Source organism: Chionomys nivalis, chromosome 10 (assembly GCF_950005125.1).
Source record: "Chionomys nivalis chromosome 10, mChiNiv1.1, whole genome shotgun sequence".
NCBI classification, from domain to species: Eukaryota; Metazoa; Chordata; class Mammalia; order Rodentia; family Cricetidae; genus Chionomys; species Chionomys nivalis.
The window spans coordinates 63045916-63067630 of NC_080095.1; the positions used below are offsets into that span (position 1 = coordinate 63045916).

Consider the following 21715-nt stretch of genomic DNA (forward strand, 5'->3'; position numbering starts at 1 on the left):
GAGAGAAGTTATAAGAGACACATAGCAAAATCGTGTCCAACGTTTCAAAGTCCCCGTTGTGGCCATTTTAGTTCTTGCCGTCACATGCTCCTTTCAACCAGTGTTACGCACTTTCCACAGCTGGACGTGGTGTTAGTCTCAGACAAGCGGGTTTCACTCACTCTGATTCCTCTTTGCCTCCTCAATGTTAATTTATTGCATGTTTTCTCCTGTTCCTTTACAGCTGAGATTGCTTTAAATGATGGTTAAAATTACAAATTTAAAAATGTTAATTTTTATCAATGTGATTGTAATGAAGATATTTTGATTTAAGTAACAAAAATAATACAAGATTTTAATCTGTGGAATATGTTCCCGATCATTTGCAGTTAAGGAATTTAAATAAATCAGATGTTAACAACAAAGAATTTCTGTCATTTTCCTTCACTTAAAATCCAAAATAGATCTTTAAATCCAAAATAGATCTTCTGAATAGGATATTTTTCAGATTCTTGTATTTAATATAAATAAAATGGTTTCCTCTACAGCTTAAGCTAATGTGTAACTAGTAAAATGTAGTGAAAGAAGTTCAATTAAAGTAGGCAGACAACCTACTTTATCTACTTTATTTACTTTATTCCTACTTTATTCCAAGAACTGATATTTTTAAAATTTCTTATTCTCAGTAGTGTTTCCTTCAGTTTTTATATGGGGGTGGGACATGGGTTTTTTAAGCCTTCAATGTCTCTTTTTAGGGTGTTTTTTTTTTCTCGTTTGAAATTAAGTTATTAATTCTCTATTTTTTTTCTAATTCGAGGAGTTTTTGAATGAGAAGAAAATAGCAGCTGTGGCTGTTAAAATTAAGTTATCTACCAGAGACTCTGAACCCTCCTATTAAAGGAGAAACAAAACTTAGCCTATCATGGTCGGTTTGGAGGGTGGGGAGGAGGGCAGTTAATTCATTCCTGCAGGGGAAGCTTTGTGAGTATTTCAGGGTAGCTGCTGTTTTGTGTTTTGTGAAGATATTTTTAAAATATTGTTTCTAAGAACTTAAACCTGATGATTTGTTTGCCTTGTAAGAAGCTTTGAAATGCAACTTCACACCCCCATAGTTGCTTGAGATCACAAAATCATTAATCTCCTTTGATAGTAGGCTCACTTTCCAGTCCACCTATTTCTTTGTAAGGCTTGTTCGGATTGACACCAACAATAACAGCAGCACCAGCCCGAGTCGAGGCTGGCCTGCCAGAGCCCTTGTGTGTGAACTCCATCCTCTCCAGGGCTTGAACTTGGGCAGTCTTTACTTTGATCGCAGCACTCCACAGCACAGACAAGATAAAAAGAGCCGTGCCGGTCGCTTAATTATCGCGTAATTACCTCCCTAGATGAGAGAAGGGGTGCCGCATAGCACTTGAGAAAAATCCAGAAATCCCTGCTCTGCTTTCTGCCAGTAATGAAAGGAGGAGGGAAGAGAAATTGCTGGCGTGGGTAATTTCAAAACTTAATTCGAAGTCCTCTAAAGGATCAACAAGCATACCCCAACGACGAAAGGGCTTTCGATCTCAACAGTTACACATATAACGGGTAAACAAACGCGGGCACATTCAAACTCTCATGTAAAATAAATGTGTCATCTTCGGCCTGTGCATTTCTCATGCGGCCCTGAAAGGAGGTTTGATTTTTGTGCAGACCCTTCCTCCTCCAGCTTTGTGTCGGCCTTAGTTCTTGCTCCTTTACTCTCCGCACAGAGTTTTTTGGATTTGTGGGAACCGGGTGCCTGTGGTCCAGGCCTCTTCAGTGACGGGGGATGCGGGAAGCGAGAGCCGCAGCTCTGGCTTAGCTCACAGGCTCCTGCGGGCCATGCTCGGGTCCCGTGGGTTTCTCGCCCGGTTCTGCGACTATGCTCTCTGCCACCTCGGGACGACGCGCGCCTCGAGACGCACGCCGGCTGGGGGCCCAGGACAGATGGTTGCTGGGGAAGAGGGGGCAGAGCGAACCGCGCAAGTATCCCGAGGTGACAAATGCAGTTAGTTCTTCATTGTTTGGGCATTTTCCCCTCCTAGCGAATAAATCTTCTGTTGAGCCACAGACCTAAAAGTCAACAAAGGAGGCCGGGCGCCTGGTCTCTGGCCCACCCCGCGGCCAGGCTGGCCGAGCCGCTCCCGCTGCGTAATCCCTTCCTCGGAAACCCGGACACACAAACGCCGGATCGCGGACCAGGGTGCAGCGCCGGGGCCAGGAAGAAAACATCTGTGTTTCCAAGGGCGCGCAGGGACCCTCCAGAGAGCACCGCCTGCAAGTGAGACCCCGGCAGCCTCCACCTCCGCCTCCGTCTGGCTTTGGTCCCCGGGTCCCTGATTTCTTCACCGATGCTCCCTTGGCCAGAAAGGGGACGCACAGGGTGCAGTCCACTCCCAGAGATGAGATTTTAGGAATTTTGCTCGGGGTGGGGGAGGGGCCGGAAGCGGGGGGCAGCAAAGAGGGAAAAAGCTTCCAACTGACCCAAGTGGAAAGCTCCAGGGGCCCTCTGATCCCTCTACCACGCCGCGGAGCAAACAGTCACACAGAAAAGCGTTTGGGGAGAGAGCGCACAACGCCAATGATTACTTTCCACCTTGTGTTTGGAAGCTCAACTCTGAAACCTTTAAAAACGCGAATCAAAAAACAAAACAAAAAGAGCACAAGATAAATAAAGAAGGCCTATTTAGGAAAGCTAAAGAACTCTGAAGCGTTCCCAAGCAGACGGCAGTTCAAGCCGATTTCAGGGAGATCGGCTGAGACCACCTTAAATCTCAAAGATAAAATTCAGTTTCTGTTGTCCCTTCGTGGCTCTCCGCCCTGCAGAATAGACGAACGGGAAATAATAAGCGAAACAAACGCATGCTAGTGAAGTTCTTAACTTAAGCTTTCTTTTTTCAGAAGGCGGATTTTATCGAAACTGCTAAGCATTTTTTCCTTGAGTTTACCGTTTTGAATGAGCCACTACAGGAGAGCATTCTAAGAATGTTAAAATTATAAAATTCTGTTGTTTTGTCATTTAAAATATTGATCTCCGTTCCATGAAAATGCTTATTAAGTTTCTTTACAAAAAAAGAAACCTGCCGTGATCAATAGAAATTCTTTTCATTGCAGATGAAAGTAGGAGACCTGTAGCCCAAATTAATTAACCTTTCCTCAAGATCAATTGGTTTTCTGTTGATTTAGCAGTAATATCATAGAACATTTAGCTATAATGTATTTTAATGTGACACTTCAATATGTCAAGAGGGGAAAACTCATTGAAAAATAAAATTGCTTAAATTATGTAGTATGTATTTAATAAAGTTTTTAAATTGTCTTTAAAATTAACTGAATTGTGGCTGTGTTTTGCAACTAAATGCAGCTAAGAGAATGGCCTCTTGATTCCAGATAATTGGGTGCACAAAGAGATTATTATAAGCCACCCTGACCTAAAAAGGTAATCAAAATATGCTTAAATTTAGGTATAAAAATTACCCGAATTGAAAGAGTAATTAAACCTCAAAAGAGTCTCATGAGACTAAGAATGTAGGCGCAAAATGCCATAGCAGAGCTCACAACATCCTTAGAACCAATCTACTGTGGAGAGAGGGGCTTTTAAAAGGAGTCACGTTGCTAAGTTTTATTTCTACCTAAGGTTATTATTTCGTGTGTTTAAATACATTTGACAACAGATTTCTTTCAATCTTTTCCTTCCAAATAGTTGAGTCTGGGACATAATGGTCCCACTGGAGTTTCTCATTTTGCCTCCCAGGCCAGCTCCATTCATTGAACTTTGCACAGCTGGGATGGTAACCCTCACCCCCGCCCCCTATTCTCCAGCCCAGTTAGGAAGCATTGTGGGACCGAGAATACCTAAGAAGTTCAGTTGTCACCTGTAAAACACACGCTTTCCCACTTTCCCACTCCAAACACTTAAAAACCCGTGGGGGGGGGCATTCGTTCATATACTAGCTTTTTTCCCCTCACCTTCGTCCCCACATCTCCAATCACTTTGGCCGCGATTCTAACACACCTAAGGCTCACTTTCCTTCTGCAGCCCCCATCCCCCATCCGAGGCTCATAGGAGCCGCCCCAGGACACTTTGGAGTTCGCTAACACTCTAGTCAGCTTGGAATTTAGAGACAGGATAACCCTACCGTCCCTTAAAATCTGGGAAGGAGAAGATTGTATTCTGGACTTTAGAATCCAGGTGAGATGTTAGTCTGTTGAAATCCGGTTCAGAACCCGACCAGGGACGCCGGGGAGAAACCTGATTCAAAGTTCTACTGGTGAGGTTGCCTTCCACTTTCTCCTCGCCCCTGAAGCTAAGAGAAACCACCTGGAAATTCTCCCCTCCACTGCAAGGCAATGCGGGGGAAATAGGGAACAATGAATTGACTGGAATCCTCCTCGGCTGTTTCTCCCCTCCTCTGAAGTTGCTTGTCCTATCACGTCCTCAAGCTAAGGTTTTCTTTTTCTTCTTTCCTTCCGTTTCTCTGACACCAAGGAGTTGTTTTTTAAACATCAATTTAATGAGAAAAATGTAAGGATCTCTGTGGAGGTTTGTTTCGTTTTTAGATGTAATTTTAAGAGTCCTTTTCGAACGAGGAAGGAAATAGATGTCTGGTATCTTCTGCGCTCCCCAACACTCATTTTCTCTGCATTGACTAGGTGTCTGGGACGTTTGGGGGAACGTTAGTCTAGCTCTGGGTTCCACCTGGGACTTTGAGCTTCATTCCTAGGAGGCAGCTAAAAACTCCAACCCCACACCCACTGGGCAAAGCTGAGCCCCAGCTCCCGCCGCGTCGTCCTAAGCTTTCCCCAGGTGGAAGCCGATCCACTGGTTGGGTCAGCACAGAGCGGTGAAGTGGGCAGGGCATTGTCCAGGTTTCCCGGCCTCTCCCTAGAGTCACAAGGCCTTCTGCCGACACGCGCTTCCTTTGTGTTATGCCTGGCTAATATATTAATGGGGCGGATAACCCGGATCCTTCGGGTAGAGGGAGGAGGTCCGCGATGGAGTGGGCCCTGAAAGGAGCGGCAGGGTTACCGTGACCTACTCTGCCACCAAAGAGTTGTTCAGAGGAGGCCTAGGGTGAAAGGGAGAACGCATGGATCCAGGTGGGGCAAGTTCTCTTTGGGGCAAAGAAAATAAATGACCGCAACAAGTTTTTACAAAAGGTGACCCAGTGCCCTGGATGCGTGAGAATTTTGCAGCCAGTGCGCCCCTGGGGCAATTGTCTGCCAGGAACACCGCCGCGTGGAGGGCATGCATCCGCTGTCCCTCGTGGAAAACCCTCAACTGTCCCATTTTGAGCGCACACCTACGCATTCAGACTGGGACTCAGGGTTCAGAAAGAATGACTCCAATCAGCCGGGCCTGCGGCCCTCACTGAGACCCCTATTTTCCCGAAGGAAGGGTGGGCTTGGCCCCTAAAAGTTACCAGCCCTCGGAACTCCTCTGCCAACCCACTAAATCTGTAGGAGGACCCAGCCCTGAACAGGCCCCAGGGTCCTTGCCTCTGGGTGCAGGCCTTGGGTGCAGCCCCAGGTCCTCAGGACCGAGCCTCCTTCCACGTTCTCGCCAGCCCGCCAGACGGTGCCCGGGTGCCCTGAGACATATGCTGCCCGCAGGCCGAGCAGCCCGACGTGGCGCTCATTGCCGAGGCGGTTCTCAGCCCATCAAAAGCCCGGGCTTTCTTCAGCCTTATGGGCCGCGAGGTGAACAACAATGCCCGGGCCCCTTCACTTCAAAAGCAGCGATCAGGGGAAAGGCTCCCCCAGAGATTTTTTTTCTTCTTCTCCTCAGCCTTTCATTTCTAGTTTAAAAAAAAAAAAAAAAGGCACCAGCAACTCCAGGGCCGGGGCAAGCCTAATGCCCTTTGATGGGGATTGAATTCATTATCTCCAATAACACAATTGTGCTTGGCCAACGAAAAGAGCAAAGCAGAGCTCTAGCCCGCCCGAGGGGCCCTACCAGGCGGGGCGGGACAGCCAGGCGCTCCGAGGGACCCGCACTGAGCGCGGTCCCAGCCCGACAGTCCAGGCTGCGGTACCCCGGGGCGGGGTCGGGGGCTCAGTGAAGCCGCAGCACCCAGAGCGGGCAGAGGTGGGGCGGGCCCCGCAGCGCTGTGTTTACTCTGTTCTTTCTAGGCCTCCAGAGGCCACTAGTCAGCTCCAGGCATCCGGGGCGCCCCGGGCAGGGAGCCGCCCAGTGGCCTGGCTCCTAGCACCCAGATCCCGTGGTCCCTGCCGCGCCCCTCCACTCCAGAGCTCTGAGCATACAGCCAACCCTCCTGGACCACTGCTAAGGATCTCCCCATTGGTTTTCAAGCTAGCCAGCCAGGAAAGGACGCCCAGGCTCCTGGGCGGGGTGGCAGAATACCGTGTCCCGCAGTACACTGGAAAAGTCTGGGCATTCTGCAGGCACTGTCTCCCTGGGACACTGCCCACAACCCGAGCAGGTGCCCGCTACTCCTCCAAGGTTCTCCTGGGGTCCCTGCCCCCTTCAGCCCTCTCCACTACTGGTTTGCTTTTTTGAAGTTAAAACAGGCATCACCAATGCCTGGCCCGGTGTGTGTGTGAATGTGTGCGCGCGCGTGTGCATGTGTGTGTGTGTGTGTGTGTGAGAGAGAGAGAGAGAGAGAGAGAGAGAGAGAGAGAGAGAGAGAGAGAGGGGGGGGGGGGCAGACAGAGAGGCCGAGAGACACAGAGACAGACTGACTTTGAATTCTTATCAAAGATATCTACATAGTTTGGTTAGATTCAAGTCTAATATATGAGGTGTGGCCATGACTGAACTTCCATCAGGAGCCCATTCTCCCAGTTGGGGAAAGTATACATCGGATTTTTAATTCGGTTAGATAAAGAACAATTCAAAACGGGATGTAAGGTGCTTGTGCTCGTTTTTTTTTTTTTTTTTTTAAAGCAACACTACTTTGTGGTGCAAATGGGTCATTTCTCACCAATTAATCATGGCTACTCCAACCTTCAAGCAAACCACAGCGAGTAGCTGTATTGAGGATGATTCAGGAGACCCCTTACATCTTCAGGGGTACCCACCCCAAGGAAGCAGTAAACACAGACCTGCCGGCTTGGGTAAACTTAGAAAAGTGTTAGATTTTCCAGCCAGGTTTTAGTCTCATCAGGAGACACGGAGCTTTTGTTATTTAAACCGTTTCCACGTGGAGAAACTGGCACATTTATTTTAGTGGACGTCACACTACCCTTCAATTTTTAGGTCTAAGCACTTGGAGAAGAGGAGAAAAAAGAATTTTATTATTGTAGATAAAATTTAAAAGAAGCCAGTTTCTCCTTTCTTTTCTTTTTGTTCCAATAGAGCACGCTAAAACATTTTCCTCTTGGGGAGTGAAGTCCTTATGCTTTTCATTTACCTCAAAACCATGCAAAGCATCTACCTTGACGATATTCTGTGCATTTAATGAAGAAGTATATGGAAAATTCTTTCTCCAGCCCATGAGCCTTCTGATTCAGCCTTTAGGGCATGGATTACAAGCATGCACTGTACACCTGGCTTAAGTCCGCTTTTCTACCTGAGTTCTAAACTCCAGATATTAGAGGTTATGAAGAAAAAGTGACTTCTGGACACTTACCCTCCTTTTTTTATTAACTTATTAAAGCTAGGTTTAAATCTTGGTGACAGGTCCATTTGCATGTAGTGCAAATGACTCCTTCAGTCACCTTTAATAAATTGTCCTTGCAACAGAAAGTGAAGGTTTAATCTTTGCCTTGAATCCTGGCATATACTTTGCACACACGTGGGAGACTGCTGCGCTCCCTCCACAGAAGCAACAGGACAGCCCTGTGGTTTCCTCGTATAAACAATTTGTCTAGGGCCCTGGCACACATGCAGGATTATGTGACTTCAGGTGAGCCAGCCGGCGCAGGCTGGAAGAATTACTAAACAAAAGATATTCCAATTTCTATGTAGATGCCTTTGGCCATGGAACAGGATTAGGCAGAGAGACGATAGAAGAAACATTTCAGTAAAGACGAGAATTTAGTAGTATGGAAAGTGCAGCCCCAAAGCACACTGGAGCCTGGAAACATCATCCAATTATGGAGCTAGAGATACAGTAGCAGAAAGAAGAAAAAAAAAAGTCATTCTGTCTTCAGTTCACTCATCCTTTGAGGTGATTTCCTCAGAATGTTTGCAAACCAGATCTGACCGGTAAGGATGGATAACTCGGGCTTCCTGACTCTATGGGTGTGATTAAGCAGCGCTGTATTTATGGTGCAGAACATTTTTGCCAACTGATTCCCACCCTTCCTCCATAGTAAAGTGAAATTGGCTGACGTTCCGCATGCACTCTTCTGAATGTTTATTTTTATTGTCTCAAACTTGTCTCAGGTCCCGAAAGCTTGTCTCCAGCTATTTATGCAGGCAATTTTAAATGCACTGTCTATAGTACCCACCTAAGATTGATCCAGGTGTAGACACCCATGATGTAGACAAACATTGGTTTCCAATTCTTTATACTGACAGGAGAAAAATGAGGTTAAATTTCAAATTCCTTCAAATAGCAATCAGTAAGAGATTCAGCCCCTTGTATTGAGATAAACCACCCAAAGTTAGGTCATTCAGCCTATTTCCCTTTAAAGGAATACCAGCTGATCAGCCATTGAATGTCTGTCCTTCCTTCCTTTCTCTTTCTTATTTCCTTCCTTCCTTCTTTCCTTCCTTCCTTCTTTCCTTCCTTCCTTCTTTCCCTCCCCCTCCCTCCCTTCCTCCCTCCCCTCTCTCTTGTAGCATCTTCTTATTTTATAAGAAATACATGCAGAAGTTACTCAGAGCAATGATTCCCTTAGAAGAAATATGGCCTTTTGTGCGGGACACATTTCACAGTATGTGTTACTATAGCTCAGATATACACGGGCCTCTCAGACATCGTTTTACACAGTAAATGCAAGGCAGTTCTTTAGTTCTCAAGGGTGACAAGACTTGTATATATGGAAACTGGAGTTGAAAAGGTGTACTATGACCTAGAGTCCCAGACTCAGAACTGGACTTCAGGCCCCTGACGGCTGGGAAGAGTCACTTCTCGGTGGAGCAGCAACCAATGAGCCACAGCAGACCAGGAAGTCAACTCTGTTGTTGACTTCTAAGGCAACACCTGACTCTTGAGTTGCAACATCTCCGCTAAGTCAGGCAAGTAGAGAAGCAATGCCTGTTTCCTCTAACAAACAATTCTCAGCGGTAGTTAGAGTCATAACAACAATAGACTAAGCTGTAGAGGAAATTAGGAATACTGAGAAATGATCTCCATTACACTCCGCTCACCACTTCGTCATAGAGAACAGAATAGGTGGGAGATTAAATTGGAATTACAACCAAAGTGAAAGGTTGCGAGACCTCTGATGACTCAAAGAGTAACATTTAGAAGCTGTAGAAAAATATATTAGAATGTAAAGACGGTAGCTTCCACTGGGCGCACGCCTTTAATCCCAGCAGACGGATCTCTGGGAGTTCGAGGCCAGCCTGGTCTACAAGAGCTAGTTCCAGGGCAGGAACCAAAGCTACAGAGAGACCCTGTCTCGAAAAAACTGAAAAAAAAAAAAAAAAAGATGTTAGCTTCCTCGAGTTAGCTGCTGAGTCCTAAGAGGGGCCTGTCCTACCCAGTTCTTAATTCTACCTTGTAACTAGGACTGTGAAGAACTGCCGAACTTCCTGTATGCCAAGCACAATTTTGAAGCCTGCTAAAATAAAGGAAGGCAACCCCACTCTTCCACCCACTAGCATTTGTGTTCTACATAGACTTTTAAGTATTTGTTTACTTACAGTTTTTCACTATATATCTCAGACTGTCCTCAAACTCAGAATTGCCCCCCCCCCCCCAGACATACAAGTACCGGGACTATAGATGTGTGTCACCGTCTCTGGCTTCACAGATGGTGCTGTTTGTGGGATAAGCTGAAATTTTAAGAGTAAGACAACTTGGAGCTAAAGAAGGCTCAGGAGAAAAGAGCACTTGTTCTTGCAGAAGACCAAAGTTTGGTTCCCAGCACCCGCGTGGTGCACAAATAAACATACAGGCAAACGCTAAAACACATAAAAAAATCTTTTAAAGAAAGAGAAAGCACAACTTTACTTTAACGTATGAGCAAAGCATCCCTCAAGATATGGGCAGCCAGTGGCTGGAAACGTAAAAGCTGTTGAACTCCGTATCATTCTTTTCAGGTACACTCATGATTTAGTAAATTGGATTTGTAACGAGGGGCAGTAAACAGTGATTGCTGTACTGTGATGGAAATAATAAAGTATTCTTAAGCTCAGGAGTAACCTGTTTTTAAAAGGAACAGAGCATAGAAAAGGGTGAGGGTCAAGAACAGGAGGCTCCAAGCAAGGGCGAAGTCCCACAGCAAAGCCATCAGAAGGCATGTAGCCTCCTGCAACCTCCCAGGCCAGGGGACAGACCCATGGAGTGAAAGATAGCACAGAAACAAATTAGCAGTGGGGGATAGCTAGTCAGTGTGTTGAGGAAGGGCCTGGCGTGAAAAGATTTGGTGTCGTCATAGCAACCAGCTCAGCCCTGCTCCCCCTGAAGCCCATTCAGCTCTGAGCTGCCGGAACACGTTTTTAATTAAAGCGTATAAAAGTTGTTTTGTAAGGACTTCTCCTCATCCGATAGATTTCAAAATGGTTAATCAGGCTTCATCTCCTTTTGATGCTCCAAGAGCATGGGCTATGGCATGCACAGAATCTGCTGCTGCTGACATGCTGCAGCTGAGTGAGTTGTCTCTTCGTCACACCTAATGCCAGGAATGAGCCAAGTATCTAGCAATTTAGACACTTGTAAACAGAATTCCAGAGGATGGGGGAGCCCACTTTTCCTCTGATGGCAGATGGGACTGTTGATTGCCTTTGCTCTGGCTATGGAAGGATTCTGTCTTATGCATGGTGATGGTTCCTTGCTGATGGCCTATTTAGTTTTGGAAATGGCAATATTTTTCTCCTCTGAGAGATGCACTTCCAAAGCCAAAATAAAGGTCAAAAATTATTGGTATTAAGTACTATTTAACCCAGCCCAATATTCCAAGTAAAAGATTTGTTTGTACCACTCATCAAAGGATGGTGACGTATTCCATTTTTCAGAGACTAAAAGGATGCATGGGCCTGAATCCTTGGCAAATTCATGATACACTTTTTAATATATCACAATGGGTGACTTAGTAGAAGACAATGTCTTTTTTGGAGCCACCAAACAATGTCTTGGCTGACACTAACCTCGGGAGAGGATCACGTTTTTAACTTCATTGATAAGAAAAATGATTCCACCTGTGGTCTGTCCCTCCAGTTTCCCTGTTTTGAGTTGGCTATTTCTACTTCTATACCAATACAGACTCCATTAGATCTAGATAGAGGAGTCCTGTCTCCTCTCCAGGGACAACTCATCCAACAAATGATTTTTCCAAACACCAGTACTGGATGAGGCCACTCTGTAAGCACAGAAGACTCAGACAAAAAAAAAAAAAAAAAAAAAAAAAAGAACACTTTGTAATCTTTGGTCTAATCCCAGGTAAGAATAAGGTACCCGGGGAAACCACAAAATAGTAAACATTCCACCACCCCAAATTAACAACTCCTAATTCTTTGCAATCTATAGTTTTAGCTTTATTTTCAACTTTTTGTTCCCAAGTTAAGGTCTATGAAGATACCCAACTGCTGCATCCCAAAAGCTTCCAACTCCAAGTTTATGTTCTGAACTTTCAACCAGTCACCGACCGCAAACCTCGGTCCTGTATGGACACCCTTAAGTGGAAATGCCCAGCTTTCTTGGTGTGTGGTCTCTCTTACTTTCAACAAGCAATTAAACCAACACACTCAACTGTCAGTGTATCCATGCTAGGGGACACTGGCAAGGTCTTCGCTCCTTTGTTTCATAGCTTGTGCCACCACAGAGCTAACTGATAGTCTATACTCATTTTTTTTTCAAAATAAGAACCCCCGATTTATTTTTATACTTGTCTGCATAGTATTTGTGGGCTAACCCACATACTTAAAAGCATTTTTCAATAACTAGGCGCACTTCCTAATTTTTATTTATTATATTCTCTTAGTCATTCAGAAATTGAAAATCATTTTCACCATTGAGTCACCCCTCATCTATCTGCAATTGATCAGTGTGTCCTTGTCAACATTTCCCACTACTCCACCTACAGCCTCACCTTAATTGCTATTTGAAACACAGTTTCTGGCCACCCCACTGTTCACTATTAAAAGCGCTTCCAGCTCTTTTTTTGGTCAACTCTCATCAGAACTGGCATATCATTTCGAGGCTAATATTCAAAACAAAAGCTTTCAGTGAATACAAGCAAGACCTAGGCTTCCAAGACTGAAGTTTCCATAGTAATATGTGAGTAAACAGCAGGAATCCCCTCCACAAGAAAGAAAAACGCCCTCCTATGCTGTAGCCTAAGATGAGAATGTGTACGTCCCTACCAGATCACAGGACTTGTTTGAGAAACACACAGTGAGGTATGCTTAGAAGAGTCTAGGTATGGGTGGGAACGAAACCTTGACTGCTGAAGAAGAGTCTGGGAATGTCTGTCACAGAAGGAACATTCCTGTTCAAGGAGGATCACATAGTTACTTTAGGCATACCCGAGGGACAGCCTTTTCACATTTACAGAGGGCAGAATGAGGTGCAAAGGGTGGAAATCAGTGGATCATAGGATGCAATCCAGATGAAGCCAAAGATTGGGCAGTTCCTTTGGGAAATAGTGGACATCTCAACACCAAGCAAGCATTTGAATGGGCATTTCTCTCAAGTTACTGAACTATTTCTTTTGATCCCACCAGGTGACTTTTCTTCTTCTTCTTCTTCTTCTTCTTCTTCTTCTTCTTCTTCTTCTTCTTCTTCTTCTTCTTCTTCTTCTTCTTCTTCTTCTTCTTCTTCTTCTTCTTCTTCGTTGAGTTTTGTTTTTTCGAGACAGGGTTTCATTGTGTAACTGCTCTGGTTATCCTACATCTTTCTCTGTAGACCAGGTTGCCCTCAAATGCACAGAGATCTACCTGCTTCTCTATCTCCAGGGCTGGGATTAAAGGTGTACACCGCCACACCTGGCTTCTACCAATCGACTTTTAATTGCAATGAATATGTCTGTTTTGAGCAAAATGTTCCTTTTATTTCATGCATTATATTTTTTGACAAGGTCACCCTTACTTGTCTTATCTCATTCTTTTTTTCCCAACCGTAGCTCATTCCTCCTTGTATTATCATGATTCCAATGGAGCCCTGGATATTAAATTCCAGGCGGTTGGTGTCTTTTTATTCATAGAACTTAAAACATGCTATTTTTGTTTTGATAAGTCAGCTGATAGTCTTACTATTTTGTATTTAAGTCTTACTTGAGTTTTTTCCCTCTTATTCAAGTTAATGGAACTTATAATGTTTTAGTCATCTCTGGATCCAGTTCTGTTGACTATTTTTTTTTTGCATGGATTTTTTTCGTTTAATATGTTCCCATCTCTTAAAACATTCAATAACACATGTTATATACAGTGAAAATTAAAGCCCGAGGTAAATAGACCAGATACGAATTCCCTTCTTTCTGTCAGGCTCTTAGTTTGGAATCTTAGTCAATTTAGTGAGTATTTGAGGTGAATGGCTTTTGATTGTTGCAGTAGTAATTTTCAGGGCACAACACACTTGAAATTCCTCCAGTGTGGTCTGGACTGCCACTATGTGCTTAGTGTGAGGTCTGGAATGCTGAAGGACCTTTTCCTCAGATTCTAGCAGGTTCTCCAGGACAACAGAGCAGGAAGTTGGTTTGCATGGTCTTGCTCCTCCCCCAGCAGTAAGGGATGTTACCAGGTGCTAGAGGAAAACTTCCTGGTGGGGAACAGGACAGGGGTCGTCAGCATTCTGGTTGGCATCTCAGTCTGAGGCAGGTGCTACACATCTCTCCTTGAGTGGCAGACAGTCCCTCCTTCTCTTCAGAGCAAGGTCCAGGATACAAGTGACCTGCTGTCCCTCCCAAAAGTCTATGAGCTGTGAAACTCATGTGTGTTGGAGCTGTTTTGCTAGGATATGTTCTGTGCTTTCCAGTTTCTTGGATCGGTGTCATGTATTTAATGGTTTGAGGGATTTCCTAGGTAGTATCACTCCACATGCAGAGGCTAGCTCAGACTTCTCTGAATTCAGACTCCAGCCATGCACACAATAAACCTTATAGCACGCCCCACACATATTTGATGTTTCCTAGATTTTTCCATTCTCTTTTTTCTCTTTGATTGACTGGCACCAGTGGCCTCTCTCGTTTTTTAACTGGTTCTCATCTGCTACTAAAACTATGATGGAGGAGTTACTTTCATTTAATAAAGAAACTGCCTTGGCCCATTTATAGGCCAGCCCTTAGGTGGGTGGAGTAAACAGACAGAATGCTGGGAGAAAGAAGCCGAGTGAGTGAGTCGCCATGATTCTCCCACTCCAGACAGACACAGGTTAAGATCTTTCCTGGTAAGCCAGCTCGTGGTACTACTCAGAATATTAGAAATGGGTTAGATCAATATGTAAGAGCTAGCCAATAAGAGGCTGGAACTAATGGGCCAAGCAGTATTTAAAAGAATACAGTTTCCATGTAATTATTTCGGGGCATAAGTAAGCCATGCGGGCGGCCAGTGCTGGGGACGCAGCCCCGCCGCTCATACTTCAACAAAACTATCTACTGAAGTCTCGGTAGGTATTCTCGTCGTTGTTGTCTGAAACAGGCTCAAGCTGGCTTCAGACTCAGGGTCCTTTTGTTTCCACTTGCCAAATGCTGAGATTAGGCCAGACGTATGAGATCTCCTGGAGCTGGAGTTACATGCAGATGTCCAGCTGTGACACCGAAAGTGGGTGCTAGCAACTGCACTCGGGTCTTCTGCACGAGCTGTGCATGTAGCTGCCGGTTCGGCTCTCTATCCCTGAGAGACACATATTTTTGAGGCAGGGATCTCTGAGATCACTGGCTGGCCTCAAATTCTCTATATAGCTGAGAATGACTCTGAGCTCCCAGTCCTCCCAGTCCTCCTGCTGTCTCCCAAGTGCTGGCACTGCAGTGTGCACCATTATGCCCCTTTATGCCATGCTCTGGATCCATCCCAGGGCCTCGTGCACCGTACACAAGTACTCTACCTACTGAGTTATGTCCTCAGGCCTTGGCCATTTTTTTTTCCATTTTTGAGTCTAAGGTTTCCAAAAAAAGTCTGAATCTGATAACTAAAATATCTATATCTGCATCTATTTATTTCTATTTCTCTTTTAATTTTATCTTGACTTTTAGTGAAGAAATTTATTTCTTGACATTCTTAGGTATTTTTAATTGAATGGAAAACGTTGACTGTGGAAAACAAGTAGTGATTGTAGGTGGCATTGTCTAAAGAGATTTAAATTTGCTGTGGATGAGTTTGAGACACTCACCTTGCAGTTAAGGCTGGCCTAGTTATCATTAATTTAGCTTCCTCACTGAGCATAGCTATTCTAAGACTAAATAAAAATGATGTGTTTCTCTTTGATGAAACTTTCCATCTCCTTTGTTCCGTGGGAATAGCAACTACTTTCTTAGCCTTTTCTTTCTCAGTGTTTGTTTTTCTGAGCTTTGTGAGGCATTTTAACCTCTCAGAGACCACTCAGTGTTCTAGAAAGAAAATGGCACAGCAAATACCCTCTATAATACTTTTTGGTGTTTCCGTCTCCTGTTATAGTTGCTGGATTTAATCCGAACTCCATTTTCAGTAGTTCCAGGCTAGAGATTGCTACAAACTAAGGAATGGTACACATCTCAATCCTTGAATCAGCAAATGCGCCCGGTGGAAGATCACAGCCAACTCACCCCGGTGTATCTTCGGCCTCTCGGGAACTCCCTGTTCCAGACACTCCAGGCTTTGTATTCTACTCTGTGTCGTGTCTGGGTTTCACAGCAGTTCTCAGAGGCTGAGTCACGCGGACTCTGCAAATATGTTATCTTCAGAAGCAAAACACAGCTTCATGTTCTATACTCAAGTCAGCAAGTCTCGGCTATTTCTATGAGGTCCTCTTAATTACTATGTATTCAAGTTTACAGTGCACTTTTAAAAAAAATCCATATTTTATGTATTTGCATATATTTGAGGTCACGGTTATGACAGAATTTTATTTTTATGTAAACTTTGGTTAGTTATTCATTAAAGACCATCTGGTAATATATTGTTCCTCTAGAGTAGTTTAACATCTTGGTACTATTTAATCTAGTATATCAGTGTTACCTAAAGGGCAGAACACCACATATTAATATCATCATGCATGTAAACATCACATGTGTAATGCAGATCACTGCACAGTTAAAGTCTAGAGTTTGGATTAGACAATGTTAAAATGGAGGATCTCCAAAGCTCATTTGAACTCAGGGAGACTGAGGCAGCATACAAAGGGCTGCACAGGGTTGCACAGGTCTGCACAGGGCTGCTCAGGTCTGTACCGGGTCTTGTGCACATATATGGCTTCCAGTTTAGTGTTTTTATGAGAGTCCTGAGTGTTTAAATGAATGGGTCTCTTCTGCCTTCTTTTGGACTCTTTCTTTTGTTTTTTTTTTCTTTAGTCCTGTCCAATTCCAATGTGATATTTTTTGTTGGATCCTATTATATTCTTTTCCATGGAAGCCCCATTAGTCCTCTAGAGAGAGATGGAAAGGGAGTGAATCTGTATAGAAGGGGAGGCAAGAAGGACCTGGGAGGAGTAGAGGGAAGGGGAAACTGTAATCAGGAGATATTAAATGAGAAAAAAGAAATCTATCTTTGATAAAAGGCAAAAAAGGAGGGGGGTCTCACGGAAAGGAAAAAGTTAGATTAAGTATGCATTTGAGTCAAACTACTACAGTAGTTGAAAAATAGGTGGGCAATGACCCTATTTCGATACAGTATCAAAGCTGCTGCCAGTGAGGTTGGAGAGCTGGGGTGGCTATGGTGGATCGTTGCTGAAAGTGAACAAACGGAATGTTCTAAGGTGAGCTGGGCGTCAGTTCATTCTGTGCTTCTATGTTGTATGTAACTGTGTGATTGTGCACACGCCACAGTGCATGCATGGACATCAGGACTCTATTCTCTCCTTCCACCATGTGGGTTCCAGGGATTTCACCAAGTTATCCGGGCCCAGCAGCACTGAGCCATTTTCCTGGCCAGAGAGACATTTTAAGATGAAGATTGCTGGCAAATAGTAAGATGTCACTGGAAGATTAGAGAAGATGTGGATGTTCGTTAGTTAGTGTGAGACTTTTCCTATGTCTCCTGGGAGAGGAGAAAATGGAGAAGCGGTGTGCCACAGGATTCTGTGTTTAAAGGCCACACGCACAGCAAGGATTGGAAACTGAAGTCACTGGGGTTTTGTGGATCATTTCTAGGAGGAAACTATAGCAGAACCACCAGGTACAAGGGGGTGCTTGGTAACAGAGACCGTGAAAGTCCAAGATGTGAAAAGGAGCAAAGAACAAGTGAGAAAGAGAGACGTGTGTAATGCAAAGGTGCAGATACATGCTTTCTTTCAAGGATAAGATCATTCTGAAAAGATCCGTGTCATTGACATTGTGTAAATGGAAAGCAATTATTCACCAACACCCAGGAGAAAAAGAAGGAGCATTGCTACCATCGGTGTGTAATTGTAATATGTAATATAAAATTCATTATTAAATCTTCTCAGAACGGTTTGAAAGTAATTTCCTGGGGAAAATTGTCTCTATCTACTGTCTCAATTTCTACATTCACCTCTTGGCTCACTACATCTGGATTTTGTCTTGTGTTTCAGCAGAAATCATTCTGATGAAAGTTACCAAGGTCTCCTTAATTAAAACCCTACAGGAACTCAGCTTGCACACCATCTCCTCGGGGAAGCCTTCCTGAAGCTGAGAGGTACTGTAAGATCCCATTTCACTTGCTCGGCTAAGACTCTCTGAACCTGTGACTATTATAGCGCCCACCCCACTGCATGATAGCTATCTACGGCTATTACTCTTTCAGGATTAGATGGCATGAGGTGAGACACTGTCCTATTTAACTTTGTATAGCTAGCATCAGGTATGCAACTGACTTAATTATTATCCATCGGAAATATGCCTGTGGTATCTGAATGAGGATGGCCACCATAGGCTAATGTATTTGAATACTTGGTCCCCAGTTGGTGGATTAGGAGGTGTGGCCTTGTTGGAGGAGATGAGTCACTGGGGGTGGGCTTTGAAGTTTCCGAAGACTCATATAATACCTAGTGCTTTCTCTCTGCTTCCTACTCTTTGATCAAGATGCAATTTTCAGCCTTTCCTGCCACCTTGCCTTTGCTCTGCCACCATGGACTTTAACCGTCTGAAACCATAAACCCAATTAAATAAGTTCTTTTATAGACTGTCTTGGTCACAGTGTTTTGCCAATAATAGAAGTAGCTAAGACAGTTCCCCTATTATCTCTTTCTTTTAATCCTCTCTGCAAGATATACTTGTACAAGACATAAAAAATTTCTAAATGTAGGCGGGCGGTGGTGGTGGCGCACGCCTTTAATTCCAGCACTCAGGAGGCCGAGGCAGGAGGATCTCTGTGAGTTCAAGGCCATCCTGGTCTACACAAGAGCTAGTTCCAGGAGGTTCCAAAGCTAAAGAGAAACCCTGTCTTGAAAAAAAATTTAATGTAACAAATACAAAATCTGTTCAAAATATGAACAGAATAAAAATTTCCTCCAGGAACATCATTTTTCCTTATACTGTGCATGAATTATTTTGTAACTATTAAATGATTGATGTATTGGTTAAGTCTTGGACACCTTACAGTTGGTTTTCTTATCTTTCAGCTTCTTTCATCACCATAGTTCAGCAACCAACTTCTTTTTGGGAAAAGGGGTCTTTTTCAAGACAAGGTCACCTTATGTAGCCCTGGCTATCCCAGAACTCACTGTGTAGACCAGGCTGGCTCTAACTCTGCCTGTCTCTGCCTCCTGAGTGCTGGGATTAAAGCTGTGAGCCACCACTATGTCCAGCCCAAAACTTTTTATGATTCTATCAGACTGTAATTTTATTAGTGAATCACTATGTTTGACTTTGTTATTTTATATGACTCCTCGCAAGTTAAGAAACATATAAGTAGCAATCAAAATAAATAGCTCATACAAATATTTTTGTTTGCAGTTCTACCTAACGAGGCTTTATCTAGTAATACCCCCTCATGATCAGTAAGTAGTCTGGCATATTCTAACTGCTTTGCACATTTTTATATCCTGGGGATGTCAACAGGTAAGGACAACTTGTCTGCACTTTTCTGAGCACACTCAAATGCACTTTTATTTCTTTTTCTGTGGTGCTATGATTGGACTCGGGACTCTGTGCATGCAGAGATTGCTCTGTCACAGAACTCTACACCCTATACTCCAGGTCCTAGCTTTTATTTGCCTGTTCCATAACTACCATTTTGCAAACACTGTAGCATTTATTAAGGTGATGCTTGTAGTATTAGGAATCACCTTTGGCTCTTCCTGTCCCATTTATTTCTCTATCTCAGCAACTGTCAAACTGTTTGCTTCTCACGTCTACAAAGTTCATACTTCCTCCTCTTTCCTGAAGCTTTGTTTGACATTTGTCTTTTCGCCCTTACCTTTCTAACTCAGGACCTCATACATGCTATCCAAGCACTCTACTGTAGAGATACTTCCCTAGCCCTTTACTCGCTAAGTAGCCCAGGCTGCCCTTGAACGAATAATCCTCTTGCTTTTGCCACTAAAGCTGTGGTTATAGATGTGTTACACCATAGCTGGCTTATTCTGACAGCTGTATTATCACACAATGCTTTTAATACCATTTATCATCAAAACATTACTGGCTGATGTAATGTAGATAAGCATCTACATACGCTGTAAAGACAGTCATCTGAAATTATTCTTAGAAAGATTGTTGAGCAGCGAGGCAATAAAAAGTATAAAGGCATTCTCTTTTAAGGAAGTTTGTAATAAATACATACCCAAGGCCATGCAAACTTGGAAACCAGATTAAGAGTCTAAGAGGTAAAAGTATTCAAACTGTTAACTTATTGTTCCACGTGACTATATAATTTCCATGAAGAAGCCTGCTCTATATTATGAATTTAAATAGCAATGTCAGTATATAATCAAGTACTGACAAGTAGCAGAGATATCTTCAATGGTCGGCATATAAAGAGTTAATTGGGGTGGGCACAAAGCAGCAGCTTGACCAATCTCTAATTCCTTGCTGCCTCAGTTTCCTCATTGTGTTTTCTAGCAGCAGAGAACTAAGCAGAGATGTCTGAACGTATCCAGGCAACAGAGGAAGAAATGATGAGTCCATTGGAAATCATCAAAAAGCAAGGACCAGTATTGCTGTCCTCAGGTGCAGCCCAGTTCCCAGGGCACATGGTCTGCACTCCAGGGATCCAGTGTCTCTGTACCTGAGGAGTGGAAGAAAGTCTGCATCCCCTGATGTTGGCTGGGGAAATCTGGTCTATCTGGTAAACTATCCAGAAGATAATACAGGGGAAATGGAGGAGAAAGGTGTTTCTTCAGCCGTGAAAGTAGAATGAACAGTCCAGAAAACATCCAATTTAATAGTGTCAGATCTCCATGGATAACAACCAAACAGGATCTTACAGACGGTGTCAATGCTTTGGAGACAGGCCTGTGGTGCAGGTCTAGAGAGATCTTAACCCTGTCTCGAAAATCCAAAACAAAACAAAACAAAACAAAACAAAACTGGAAGGGTTTGACTTTGTTCAGTTTATAAAATGTAAAGCAATGTCACCAAGGACATCTATCTGATTCTAAGCAAAGCCCAGATGAGCCCTTGAGAGGCAGAAAGTTTTTTGTTGGGCATTGTTCAAAAGATGCGTGGTCCAAAAGCTTCAGCAGTTCTTCCATCAGCACCGGGAAGTTGTAGATGTCTGGTGTTATTTCCAAGCCGTCCAGGGCTTTTGCTTTGGCTGTGTTTACAAATGATAGGGTTGCCCAGCCTCTTTGTGGAGAGGATTTGATCGTTAAAGGAATCAATGTGCAGATACCCAATGCTGAAGCTAAGCACAATAGCAATAGACAGAAAGAAGTGGAAGATTGGGTGGTAATCCAGGAGGCTTTGGGAAATCAGGTAACATTAGAAGGGGTGGAGCTGGCTTGGGAAATAACCAAGGTGTTATGGGTGGAGGAATGAACTTTGGAACCTTTATCATCAATCCAGCAATGATGGCTGCAGCCGCTGCAGAGTAGTTGGGGTATGGTGGGCATTTTAGCCTGCTAGAAGAACCAGTCAGAACCAGATCCAGCTTGCTGAGGGAGCCAAACTCCTACAGCTTTTGCAATTCTAATGCCCCTCTTGGTTGGGATCAGCACCAAATGCAGGATCAGGCAGTGGTTTTGGTGGAGTTTTGACTCAAGCATAGATTGTAAATCCTCTGCCTGGGCGAATGTAGACAGTGGGTTTTGGTTGCTTAGAAATTGTGAGAACTGCATTTTTCTAAGCCTATGATGAGTATGTTGTAAGATACATATGGGCTAAAAATTTTCTAATTTGTTCCTTTAGTGTGGAGCAGATTTAGAAGCATTTTTGACATTTTTCTTAAGAAAATGAGGAAAAGCTAAAGCAAGTTTTGTTCCATAGGGGATGAAAAGATTGAGTAACTGGAAGCAAACTGCTCCTTGCCTGCCTGGAAAAATAACCAACACTGTAACTAACCCCGTTTCCCCTCGATGCTCTATCATCGGACTTGCGAATTCTTTGCAGGTTTAAA

General features: G+C 43.8%; 1 pseudogene; it reads left to right on the plus strand.

Annotated features, from left to right (window-relative positions):
* Window positions 1-20240: 20240 nt before the first annotated feature.
* Window positions 20241-21453, plus strand: LOC130882282 (TAR DNA-binding protein 43-like; annotated as a pseudogene).
* The last annotated feature ends 262 nt before the right edge of the window (window positions 21454-21715 follow it).